We start from the raw sequence: 14,913 nt of genomic DNA on the forward strand, positions 1-14,913 counted from the left end.
TCTTACCTTATAATTTACTTCTCCCACTCTTTCCAAGACCTCATATGGCCCATGCCATTTAGCAAGGAATTTACTCTCCACGGTGGGAACCAGAACTAGTACCCTATCACCTGGAGAAAAAATTCTGACCCTAGCACCCTTATTATATGTATTCCTCTGTGCTTCTTGAGCTTTCTCCATGTGTTCCCTCACTATGGGTAGGACTGCAGCAATGCGGTCCTGCATCTGGGCAACATGCTCTATTACACTTCTGTAAGGGGTAACCTCGTGTTCCCAAGTCTCTTTGGCTATATCCAGTAAGCCCCTTGGGTGTCGGCCATACAATAGTTCAAACGGGGAGAAGCCTGTGGATGATTGGGGAACTTCCCTAATGGCAAATAACAGGTACGGTAACAAACAATCCCAGTTTTTCCCATCTTTATCAACCGCCCGGCGTAACATGCTCTTTAAGGTTTTATTGAACCTTTCCACTAAACCATCTGTTTGTGGATGATAGACTGAGGTTCTGAGATGCTTGATTTTTAGGAGTTTACATAGCTCTTTCGTTACTTGGGACATAAATGGTGTTCCCTGGTCAGATAGAATCTCTTTAGGAATCCCGACCCGGGAAAACAGAACTACTAACTCTTTTGCTATGTTTTTAGCTGAGGTGCTACGTAGGGGAACTGCCTCCGGATATCGGGTGGCATAATCTAATATTACCAATATATGCTGATGTCCCCTAGCAGACTTTATTAGGGGTCCTACTAGATCCATAGCAATCCGGTCAAATGGTACCTCTATTATGGGAAGGGGTACCAATGGGCTGCGGTACGCCTTGAACGGGGCGGTGATCTGACATTCTGGGCATGAGGAACAATAATTCGTAATTTCTGCCAGAACCCCAGGCCAATAGAAGCTTCGGAGAACCTTTTCTTTTGTCTTTTCCACCCCTAGGTGTCCCCCCAATGGATGACTATGTGCGAGGTGTAATACTACGTTACGGAATGTCCGTGGTACCAACAATTGTTTAGTTGTAACTGATTTCCTTTTATCAACCCGATATACTAGGTCGTTCTCTACCTCGAAGTAGGGGTAAGCAAGTGACCTATCTGGTTGGCCAGGAGTACTATTCTGGTCCCGTATATTTCCCCTTGCTACCGCTAATGTGGGGTCCTCCCACTGGGCCTTCTTAAAACTCCCAGGACTGACCTCTAGGTCAGCGAGGGTCTTATCCGGTTCTGGGGTGGTAAGTGTCTGCTCAACATCTTGATTTGGGGTATTCCCTACCAAAGTAGTGATGGGGAAGGGAATTTTACAGCACTCCTCCTTTTCCCCCTTCTTATTTGGGCCCTCGTCAACCTCCATTTCTGAAAAAGGGAAAGGATTTGTTTCTTCTAATACTTCGTTATGGTCCGCTATTGAACTCTGGGCGCTATTCTGAGCGGGGGACCACATTTTTAGAAAATGGGGAAAGTCGGTCCCTATTAACACATCATGTGCCAGTTTGGGTACAATACCCACCTTGAAATCTAAAGAACCAAACTCTGTTTCAAAAAAAACATCAACAGTGGAATATTCATGATTATCCCCATGTATACAACAAATTGCCACTCTTTGTGAACTGTTTCCCTGTTTCTTCTTAATGGGCAAGAGGTATTCGGACACTAGTGTGACCATGCTCCCAGAGTCAAGAAGTGCCCGAACCCTCTTACCATTAACCTTTACAAATGCCCACAGATGGTTATTCAAGGGGTCCTCTGGGCTAGGGCCCATACATTGGGACAACAGCGAATAAGGTTCCACGCTGTTGCATTGCATGGGCTCATAATTTAGTGGGCAGATTTTTGCTGTGTGGCCCCTCTCATGACAATTTACACATTTAGGTACATAGTCTGTGTCCCACTTAGAGCCTTTTCCCGGCTCCCCATGTTGGCTATTGCCCTTAGTGTGCGAACCACTGTTGCTGGTGCTGCGTGAAGGTGGTCGCCGCTCTTCAGCGCCCCTTAACCCCGGTACCCTTTTACCGTCTCTGGAAGAGTCCTGGAACCTCGGGTAGTGGGGTTGCTCCACGACTGTGGGTTGCGGGTGCTCTTCTGCTGCATTGTACCTTTCTACGAGGGCCACAAGCTCATCCGCATTGTGGGGGTCACTCCGACTGACCCAACGGCGTAAGGCAGAGGGAAGTTTCCTCAAGAACTGGTCCATGACCAACCGTTCCACGATGTGGCTGGCTGAGTTGATCTCGGGTTGTAGCCACTTCCGGGCGAGGTGGATGAGGTCATACATCTGGCTTCGGGTGGCTTTATCCATCGTGAAGGACCATGCGTGAAACCTTTGGGCGCGAACAGCCGTGGTTACGCCGAGGCGGGCGAGGATCTCGAACTTCAATTTTGCATAGACGTTAGCTTCGGCTGGCTCTAGATCAAAGTAAGCCTTCTGGGGTTCGCCGCTTAGGAAGGGTGCGATTAGACCAGCCCACTCAGCTTCTGGCCATCCCTCTCTCTGTGCCGTGCGTTCAAACGTGAGAAGATAGGCTTCCACATCATCCGAGGGTCCCATCTTCTGAAGGTAGTGGCTTGCCCTGGTCATTTTCGGAACTGGGGCTGCCGCTGCCAGTGGAAGGTTACTGATAGTCCCCCTCAGGATCTCGAGTTCCTGCTGTAAGCCCTGAGCGAACCGCTGTTGCTCCTCTCTCAGCAAGCGGTTTGTCTCTTGCTGGTTTGCATTCGCGTTTTGCAGGGCTTCATTCGTCTGTTGCTGGTTTGCATTCGCCTGTTGCTGGTTGGCATTCGCCTGTTGCTGGTTGGCATTAATCTCTTGCTGGGCTATTAGCAGCTGTTGATGGGCTGCATTCGTCTGCTGCTGGTTTGCATTAGTTTCTTGCTGGGCTATTAACAGCTGTTGCTGGGTTTCATTCGCGTCTTTCTGGGCAGCGACATTGCGTACCAGCGCACCCACCACGTCTTCCATCTTGTTTGCAGAGGATGAAAAAAAACTTTTTTTTTTTTTTTTTTTCAAAGTTCTTCAACCCGCAGACCCCCTAGTGCTCTGCCCGCATTCTCCACCATATGTGACAAACGGCTTACTCCAGGGCTCCGTCGTTTGTCCGGGACTGTTTAGAACACGGTCTTTTAGGGTAGGTTAAATGAGGAGGCGTCACGTACTGTTCCTTTAAACAGGCTATGCCTGGTTTATTCAGTCCCAGGCACTGAGACTGCCACAGTGCATACAACAGAAAACAGATCAAAACAAAAGCTGCTCACCTGAGCGATAACTTAACTTAGATATCCCTGACTCAGGGTTGGAAGTGGCTTTTCCACTCCCAACAACAAAACAAGGTACTTTTGCAGTCTTACACAAATGAACAGAAAGATTGAACCTGTTTGGGGAAGAGGCTTCTCCCCTCTGTAGTTCAGCAGCCTTCCAGCCTCCTGGCTCTTGTGGGGAGACCAGAGCAAACAGGAAATCAGTCTTTCATACCTGATTCCTAATTAGCATGACAGGTGACAGAAATCAGGCAGCAGACAAACTCTGGTCTGGATCTCTCATCCCTCAGTTCCAGCGCTTGCCAAACTGTGGGATGGAGTGTATGTATTATAAGGCTGCACTCCCAGGCCAAACAGGATAGAAACTGTCTAGTATCCTGGGAGCCCTATATACGGAATTTATTACCATCCCCTGGTTTCTGTCACAATATATATATATATATATATATATATATATATATATATATATATATGTATGTATATAAATATTATATATATATATATATATATATATATATATATATATATATATATATACAAAAGAAACATACAGCGCAATTCTAAACAATTTGTTCCTGTGAAAGTTGTTATTCACACCACTATTAAGAGCCAATATTACAAAATGAGGTACTGTACATACCCTGGTTAACACCTAACCCTACACACTGCAGCCGATTTAGGTCTGCGGCTATGCAATCGCCGCCTTAAGGATCTGTAGAAGAGTGACCTAAGCGCAAATATGACAGGGAAGAGAGAAAACACAAAAAGAGATCATAGGGCAGTATATCTATTAATACATAGACTATAAAATGGTAAGATATATGCTTACACAGATAGAATAAGTATGAGCATGTAATCCTCTCAGGGACTCGCCACCGTAGCTTTAAAGGTCTTCTTTTTTAACTGCTGGATCTCCAGATTTCTTCTCCAAGGGAAATCAGCTGCAGCTGCTGCAGGTGCTCCTTGTCTCAGGCACTCACGTATCTCTATGGATGGATCTCACAAGAGGGGGGGGAGGGGAAGAGGAGTGGGGGGGGGGGAATAATGGAAGGGAACAAAATATGTGTAAAACCTTTTAATCTAAAAAAGACTCAGTAAAATATAGGTGATCAACTCACATTGTGTGAGTAAATAGCAAGCAGTAGAGAGTGTTTAGCGAGTCTCTCACACTCGTGTAGAATCGCCGGTACCAGTCCTCTCCGCGATCTCCGCTACTTCCGTACCACGTGATCGGCCGTGGCGTGTGACGCGGCTTGTGACGCGGCCCGGCTCTCGCGAGCTTTACTGTCTGCCAATGCAGGGGATTACTGCCGGAGCTCCTCGTGAATGTCTTTCCACTTAGGCTTCTTAGCGTGTCTCTCTCTCTGCTGTAGGTCAAAGCTGGCCCTACGCGTTTCTTCACTCGGGCTTCGTCAGGGGCTGCTTATATATATATATAGCTCAACCCCGTTATAGCGCGATCCGCTATAACACGGATCGCTAATAATGCGGTTTGAGCGTGGACCCCGAATTTTTGCACACACACTGCACACACTCACTGCACACACTCACTGCACACACTCACTGCACACACTCACTGCACACTGCATACATTCACAGCACACTGCATACACTCACCGCACACTGCATACACTCACCGCACACTGCACACACTCACAGCACACTGCACACACTCACAGCACACTGCACACACTCACAGCACACTACACATACTCACAGCACACTGCACACTCACAGTACACTGCATACACTCACATCACACTGCATACTCTCACATCACACTGCATACACTCACAGCACACTGCATACACTCACAACACACTGCACACACTCACAGCACACACACACACACACACACACACACACACACACACACACACACACACACACACACACACACACACACACACACACACACACACACACACACACACACACACACACACACACACACACACACTGCACACACACACACACACACTGACACACACAGCACACTGCATACACTCATAGCACACACTCACAGCACACTGCATACATTCACAGCACACTGCATACACTCACATCACACTGCACACACTCACAGCACACTGCACACACTCAGCACACACTCACAGCACACTGCATACACTCACAGCACACTGCATACATTCACAGCACACTGCACACACTCACAGCATACTGCACACACACAGCACACTGCACACACACACACTGACACACTGACACACACACACACACACACACAGTCTCACACAGTTAAATACACACACACAGAGAGACACACTGTCTCTTTAAGGGAGCTTGCACTCGCAAGACGGAAGCAGAAGCAGGAAGCAGAGACAGGGAGAAGAGCTGCCAGATGCCGGGTAAGTGCTGTGTGCTGTTGCCGCTATAACACGGATCGCTAATAATGCGTTTTGAGCGTGGACCCCGAATTTTTGCACACTCACTGCACACACTCACTGCACACACTCACTGCACACACTCACTGCACACTGCATACATTCACAGCACACTGCATACACTCACCGCACACTGCACACACTCACAGCACACTGCACACACTCACAGCACACTGCACACACTCACAGCACACTGCACATACTCACAGCATACTGCACACTCACAGTACACTGCATACACTCACATCACACTGCATACTCTCACATCACACTGCATACACTCACAGCACACTGCATACACTCACAACACACTGCACACACTCACAGCACACCACACACACACACACACACACACACACACACACACACACACACACACACACACACACACACACACACACACACACACACACACACACACACACACACACACACACACACACACACACACACACTCACAGCACACTGCACACACTCCCACTTACAGACACTGACACACACAGCACACTGCATACACTCATAGCACACACTCACAGCACACTGCATACATTCACAGCACACTGCATACACTCACATCACACTGCACACACTCACAGCACACTGCACACACTCAGCACACACTCACAGCACACTGCATACACTCGCAGCACACTGCATACATTCACAGCACACTGCACACACTCACAGCATACTGCACACACACAGCACACTGCACACACACACACTGACACACTGACACACACACACACACACAGTCTCACACAGTCAAATACACACACACACACACACACACACACACACACACAGAGACACACTGTCTCTTTAAGGGAGCTTGCACTCGCAAGACGGAAGCAGAAGCAGGAAGCAGAGACAGGGAGAAGAGCTGCCAGATGCCGGGTAAGTGCTGTGTGCTGTTGCCGCTGCCCCACCGGGTCTGGGAACACTGGGAGAGTTCTCAGCTTTTCCCCTCCGGCGGACACGGTACCACCACAAAAAAATATTATCATTTTTTTTTTTGGCGGCCATTTTTTTTGGCGACCTTGTTTATGTCGCGGTGGTTGCAGGTGGCCCCCGAGGACTGTGCTATAACAGGGTTAAGCTTTATATATAAATACAACATTACCATTCTCTCGTCCGGTAAAGAAAGACTGCACTCGGTTCAGTAATCATGAAAATCTGTATTGGGCATCTGAATAGAAAAGATAAATCACCAAATCTGACGTTTCGGTCCTGGAAGAGGACCTTTCCAGGACCGAAATGTCGGATTGGGTAATTTATCTTTTCTATTCAGATGCCCAATACAGATATTCATGATTACTGAACCGAGTGCAGTCATTCTTTACCGGACGAGAGAATGGTAATGTTGTATTTCTATTATTTGAGACTAGCACCTGTCTATATGAACCAGTACATTGAGTGCAAGCTGTGATGTTATATATATATTTATATATCGATCTATCTTTATATATCTATATCGAGAGAGAGAGAGAGAGAGAGAGAGAGAGAGAGAGAGAGAGAGAGAGAGAGAGAGAGAGAGAGAAATTGAGACATATAAACAATGTGTGTATATTGATTTTTTCTTTCCAAACTTTATATGAATTACATTGTATCAATATGTATCTTAACAAGCATGCTAAATTATGTACAGTATATGTTGTTTCATAGAAACTTCATGTTTACTTGATATCATGTGTGATCATTTACATCCCTTGTCAATTTGTAATGTAAATTTGTACAAATTTTATTGCACATTTGTCACCATTTATTCAAATCATAAAATCAATAGGAATAATGAAAATACAATATAAATGTGAAATGTATCATTACACATGAATTTTATTTGCACACACATTTTAATTACTTAATGAATACATTTATTAAACAAGTATTGATAATCACTTTTGGTATAGATAATGCTATATGTCGAACATATGGGAAACATAGACATAATACAATCCAATGTATTACGTTTAACAAAGAGTTTTACATCTGATCACACTGTGAAATACAGTATATTGCAATAGCAAAAATGTATATTTAACTACTGTTATTATTACATTCCGTGTGCATTATGAAAATATAAATTTGGAAGTAAAATATGTTTAACATTAACTACAAGCGGAAAGAAGCTTCACTGTAGAAATCAGCGCAACAGTGTTTGCAAGTATTATAACATTCATTTTAACTTTGACACAAGTGTAAAATCTGAAAACTCTCTTATTGTAGCCAGGTCATTTCATAATTGTGTTACTCCATTTCTGAATGAGATTTCTGCAATAGAAAGGACATACTTATAAAAGGTTTAAATACAATGATTATGTTAACATGATTGAGCTTTAATATTATGAAAATGAGTGTAGATGTTTACACATAAGGTACACATATGCTTCAATTCAAAGTTGTGTAATTTAAACGTCGAAGCGTTTATCCTTTATCTTGATGTGAGCGTTTATTTGTATGCGTACATAAGTGTCCGCATGCAAGAGAGTTTGCGCGCGCACCACATATTGGCGCCTCCATGTAGCTCGTCATTGTTGTGAGTCCGCATTGTCACATGATCACATACCCACGTCACAGATTGAAGCGACGTTCACATTAGCCGTTGGTGAATAGTAAACAATTGCTTGTACATGACCAGGTGTGTGTATATACATGTGTATTGTTTAAACAAATTGTATAACATTTATATACAAAACGTTAACATGTCTGATGTCATTTTGACCCAAGGATTTTGATCGGCAACTTTTGTAATATATATGTACACATGTTATAATGTGTGCTAGTTTACACAACATGTTGTTTGTGTGTCGCATGCGTGAGTGATATGCTGCAGCTGATGCAGTGTTATTTTAAAAAACAATTAGCATTGTCAGTGTTAAAGTATAACAATGTTTACCTTTTTTTCTAAGTCAAAAACGAGCTTGCTGGAATCCATTGCTGCTGTTGCTGCTGATGCCGTTCAATACTGACATGGATTGCCCATGGTTGAGTCAATACTGTTATCCGGAGGTGCATACATCTCGGTGACACCGTCATATGGTTTCGCAGCGGTTGGTGGCAAGGGCACGGGCTGGGGCAGGTACAAAGGTTCTCTGTTTTTCCATGCACAGAGGTTTGTCCATGTACGTTTTGTACTATACCATTGTAGTTACCTCCACATTGCATCTCACATTGTGGTAGGTACTGTTCTTGGCTGGGGTATGATACAGCACTCTGTGAATGTTGATTGTTATGGGGATTACGTAAGAAGAAGCTACAGTGGCGGCCGCCTTTATCCTAGTGCGGCCGTAGCGGCGCAACTCTGATAACCGCGGGCAGATGCAGTATGTTTTTTTTTCTTCCGGAATATGTTGCGGTATTTTAGCGCTCGTAATATTAGCATTTTATTAGCGCTGTCTGCAATAATGCAAAACCGTCAAAAAACTCAGGGGGCGTTCGCGAGCTGTTGTCTTCAAAGTCTAATACTTTAGCAGTTCAACCTACAGTACGTCAGTACACAGTCTGCGTGTGCGCGCACAGTAATTGTAAATTTGCATATTTATACATGCATGTGCAGTGCTGTATGTCTCATTTGAACATTGTTGAAATGCATAGGCGTGTACTGTAACAGTATCATATTTCGGCATATACAGCGCTCTCCCCTCGCTCGCCCCCACACACACACAGGCTAATTTACTGCACTGCAGTATTTCAAATTCTTATCTTATCTACAGTACAGTACACCTCTCCCACACCATTCCTTTGAATGTGTATCTTTCTGGTTTCAATCACATTCCTGCATGATAGCTGATGATTACTGCGCATGCGTCTATAACTTCACCACTGCTGGCTTGCGAAGTTCAAGAGTGAGTGACCAAAAAAAAAATATATATGTTTTTTTTTCTTGTCATTTTTAATTTTTATTTTCTCCACAAGCCTGCCTAAACCATCTTGATATTATGATATTCAATCTGTGCTGTAGCTTATGACTGTAACACTGTGCGTTTGACTGCACATGGTTGATTTGTGTTCTTTTTCTGTATTTGGGGATGTGGGGATCAAATTATTAGGATGACCCATCTGTTGAAAATATGTCATGTCTTTGAACTACAGTACAGCTAAGAGGAGGGAGGGGGGTTGGAGCACTGCAGTGAAAAATACCAAGCTGGCGGCAGCGTGCAACAGAAAACTTTAATGCGGCATATAAGCCCTGATTAAAAAGACAGAACAATTCTCTGACGCGTTTCGTCTAAGCGACTTTTTCAAAGAGTCGCTTTGAAAAAGTCGCTTATACAAAACGCGTCAGAGAATTGTTCTGTCTTTTTAATCAGGGCTTATATGCCGCATTAAAGTTTTTCTGTTGCACGCTGCCGCCAGCCTGGTATTTTTCACAGCATTGCTCCAACCCCCCTCCCTCCTCTTCACTTACCTTGTCTTCTACTACTGGGACGGATGCACGCCAAAGGAGAGCAGTGGTGAGGTTTCTTTTTCTCCCCCGAATGGACAGCTCAACAGGCACGATTGAGACAGCTCTGTGAGTCTCTGCACTCCCTGCTCAAGGACCCGCTGGGAAAACGTGACCCGCCAGAGAAGGAACCGCCGGATGGGACAAGCACTCCGGTCAGGTTAGAGGTCTCCCTTTCCCCATTAGCGGTTAACCCCAAATGTGCCTGAGTAGTATACACCATACATCTGTCTTTATGAACTGGTGAATTAAAATGGGGGAACCTTTCACACTGCTCATGAAATATAATAAAGCACTGATTCCTTGAAGACTGTGATAACGGTCCTCAACCGACACCGATTTGAAGCACCCTTTTAGGGTTTATTCCCTTACCAACCTACAGTACAGCTAATCCTACATGCAGCTGTACCCTGTACCCCCATCCTCCCCACACACACACAAGGCTCGCTCAAGGATTTGAACCTCTTATCGACATCTCTCCAGAGCCATTCCATTTCTAAAGCTTGTCATTGTGTTTTTAATCATCCGTCCCTAGCCGAGCATCACCTCTCTGCGCCTGCATGTAATCCTCTTTTGGTTGGGAGCTACATAGCAGATGATTACTGTGCATGCGTCTATAACTTCACCACTGCTGGCTTGTGAAGTTCAAGAGTGAGTGACCAAAAAAAATATATATATATTTTTTATCGTCATTTTTAATTTTTATTATCTCCACAAGCCTGCCTAAACCATCTTGATATTATGATATTCAATCTGTGCTGTAGCTTTTGACTGCGACACTGTGCAATTGACTGCACATGGTTGATTTGTGTGCTTTTTCTGTATTTTGGGGTGTGGGGATCAAATTATTATGATGACCTGTCTGTTGAAAATATGTCATGTCTTTGAACTAGTACAGCTAATCCTTCATGTAGCTGTACCCTGTACCCCCCTCCCCCACGCACACACACAAGGCTCGCTCAAGGATTTGAACCTCTTATCGACACCTCTCCAGAGCCATTCCGTTTCTAAAGCTTTTCATTGTGTTTTTAATCGTCCATCCCTAGCTGAGGATCACCTCTCTGCGCCTGCATGCCTACCATTCATTAATTTTCCTATTGTTGGCTTTGAGTCACCTCTCTGTAATCCTCTTTGGGAAGGGAGCTAGCTAATGATTACTGCGCATGATTCACCCATCCACCCCCCCCAACCCTTTGAGGCTTTGTTTACGGTAACGGTTTTTGATAATCCCTTCTCGAATTTGATATGTAAATCTGATTTGCACAGCACTGTGAAATTGAGAGTTAAAAAAACCATAATCTGATTCATGTTTTTGGTGCAGTAAGTTACTACTTTTTGTCATTCTTTCTTTTTCTTTGGTGCAGGGGGGTGGGTCAATGATTATGATTAGCATGAATGTAAAGAAATATATATTTTATTTTATCAGGAACAAAAAATACAAATATACAAATAATCATGAATAATACAAAATGCAGTCTTTATTCAGTTCTTCTGTCAGTTGAAAATTGAGGGCCGGTGGATAATCATGAATAATGGAAATTGATAATAATATTAATTAATAATATATAATATATAATAATATATATATAATAATATACATTTTTCCGTCTTTATCTTCTTCCTCATTCTGTGTACAGTAGTTCATTGAGAGAGGGGAGGTTTTGTGTACATCATGACTGCAGTTTAGATACACTTAACTGTACAAACAGTTCACAAACTTTACACATGATACCCCCCTCTCCCCCACTCCATCCTTTTTTACTGAAAAGACAAGAAACCAAAAAATTAGTGCAGTTATGTGCATACTGTTTTATGGCATTGTGTGCTGTATAGTACTATCAAACTAGTCTATACTGGAACTACTGTATACTGTAACTTCTGTTAAATACTTTGCAACCAGATGGCTGGTGCTGCTCTCTCTGGAAAGAAAAAAATTGAGCAGTTAGGTGCATATTATGGCATTGTGTACTGTATAGCTACTCCATATTGGACTACAGTATGCAGTTAGTACTGTCAAACTAGTCTATACTGGAACTACTGTATACTGTGACTACTGTTAAATACTTTGTAACCAGATGGCTAGTTCTGCTCTCTCAGGAAAGAAAAAATCTGTGCCATACTTACCTGTATCATACTGTACTTACAATACTACAGTACAGTACTATACCATACTATATTCCTGATGCTTACCCATTACGCATGACCACAATGGGCAACACAGTCGCAATATGGTCAATATATTTATTGCATCGTTCCACGGTGAGTACATCGTTCCAAAAACTCATTATGCTTTGCGCCAACTCATCCTTTTTGGAGGGTTTCACGACTTTTAGGATATGGTCCCTCAGTTGATGCCAGACCATTTCGATAGGATTGAAGTCTGGCGATCTGTCATTAGATGGGGAAAAAAAGGACAATTAGTTAAAGAGATACAGTACACAGTAAAAACAGTAGGAAAAAAATGAGACACAGTTACCGCACTTACTCCGCTGGCGTCTTCACCCAGTTAATACCGCGCTCAAGAATATGTGCTGTTGACGTGGTGTGCTTCGGATCGTTGTCCTGGTAGAAACGGTGACCATCTGGGAACTCACGTGTGATGTATTCCACAATCTCAGGAACAATTTGCTCTATGAAAAAAGCTTTATTCATGATTCCTATAACAAGAAAATAAAGGTGCTCAAAAAACTGCACACTGGTACAGTACAGTGCATAAGGCAAAAGTGTGTGACTTATTTTACCTTCAAAGATGACAATGCATCCTGGTCCACGCCTAGAGATGGCACCCCACACATGCATCTTCACTGGGTGTTTTGGACACGGCTTCATAGATATGCGACCTTTTTTGTGGAATGCAAAGGTGGCAAATCTCTCCAGCGATACAGTAGACTCATCAGTGAAGATGCAATCCTGGAAAGTTTCTCCACTGTCGATCCATGCCTTGGCCTGGACTACTCTCTTGATCTTGTTAACGTCCCTTATCATAGGGTATGCTCTGTAATGACAAGGAATAATTTTATAGGTACAGTACAGTTTCTTAAACAAAATTTTAACCTCCTGTACTGTCCAGTACTATCCTCACACGTCCATATTTCCATCCAATTCTGCGTCTCATCTTCTTTATGCTGGTCTCGGATACAGTGAGATTGTGATTTTGCTGCAGAGTGTATTTGACCCTTAAGGCACTCTTCTCATCATTCTCTTCACTTAATTTGTCAACCTGAAGAGTTGTCTCCCTACAGTGTACAGAAAAACAACAATCCGGTAAGTTACAGTTGTCACGGTAGCTAGTGATAGGTTATAATAATACACACCCAAATATGTGGGTTGAATTGAACACGACTTAGATATAATAAATATAGTTTATTCCTTAAAGAAGGTGAACACACAAGATATACAACTAACAGGCAAAATATAGACACTTACTCAGGAATGGGGATGATGAAGTAATCAGGAAACAGGATTAGTAATTCATGGCATCAAATAGTTGGTAAACTTGAAGTCACGAAAACACGAACATCGAACAACTCAAGCATAGGACAGACACTGGTTTATATGTAATTCCAGTCCTATACCTTATCATTGAGTGCAGGTCATTGGAGAACAATCACCTGCACCCAATCTCTCCTTGCCACCTCACCTGATGGGAACCGTAATACCTGCCCACTGGGTGGGTATTATTTGAATCAGGGGCTTATTTCCCTAGCCCCCCGCCCACAAGCCCGGCGCCTGAATGTCTACCTGGGCCAGGAAACCCTTTGTCCTAGGGTGTGACTTATAACACTTATCCTCAAGTACCCACGTCCTGCTTTCGATTGTGCTCACATACACAAGCAGGGTGGGGGAGTCTTTGATCAGGGGTTTTATTGTTAGACCATTTGTCTTCCTCCCTGAGCATTATCATAACATATGGGCTCTGAGTTTTTATACCAGACCCAAAATACAATTCACTCTTTAATATCTTCACATATTACAATAATCCGTTCTGTGGGTCTGAGCAGGCTGAAATTTGCCAGGTCCTCATGCCGGAGGACCTTTGCCATTGTGGCCAAGTTTCAGCCTTCCACGACCCGCAGAACCGGAGATACAAAAAGCAAGTTAAAATCCCTCATTAACGCCACTATAGGCTTTCAATGGAGCAACTACGCCGTTGAAGTCAATGGGCTCCGCCCCTATAGGCTTTCAATGGAGCAACTCCGCCATTGAAGTCTTTAGGGAAAACCACAAATCTTTACATTGGCCCATACTCCGTCTGGTTGATCGGAGAGGCCTGGAAATGGCCATGCAGTCATGCCGGAACAGTGACTACATGCGACCCAAATCCTAGCCCTCTGGTCCTCACAGAACCGGAGATAAGGGCTTACACATTTTACACTTTTGGACTTAGCCGTTTTAACGCCACGCGGCTTTCCCCCATTAGAATCAATATGGCGGTGCCGCCATAGGAAATGCATGGGCCAGCGCTGCCATGGGATTCAATGGGACCTCCGCTCCGCCATTAGAGTCAATGGCACGACCCCCATGGCGAGCTCGACCCTTTACGGGGATCCCTCATTCTCGGACCCGGTGGTGGTCGAGTGTGGGGTTTCCTAGGAGCTAGGGGCAAAAATAATTTTATTCCTGGGTGCACTAGAACCTAGGTTTCCCACGCCAATTGTGATTGAACTTGACCGGGTAGTGATCGGCGTCGAGGAATCCCCATTGAAATGGATGGCTCCTTTGACTTACAATGGGGAACCGCTGCTCCTCCTCCTCTCAGGCGCCACCTGCAGGTCTTCTACCGAAACAGGCCCAAATCGCTGGAATCTCCATAAGA

This window comes from Ascaphus truei, chromosome 2 (assembly GCF_040206685.1).
Source record: "Ascaphus truei isolate aAscTru1 chromosome 2, aAscTru1.hap1, whole genome shotgun sequence".
Classification (NCBI taxonomy): Eukaryota; Metazoa; Chordata; class Amphibia; order Anura; family Ascaphidae; genus Ascaphus; species Ascaphus truei.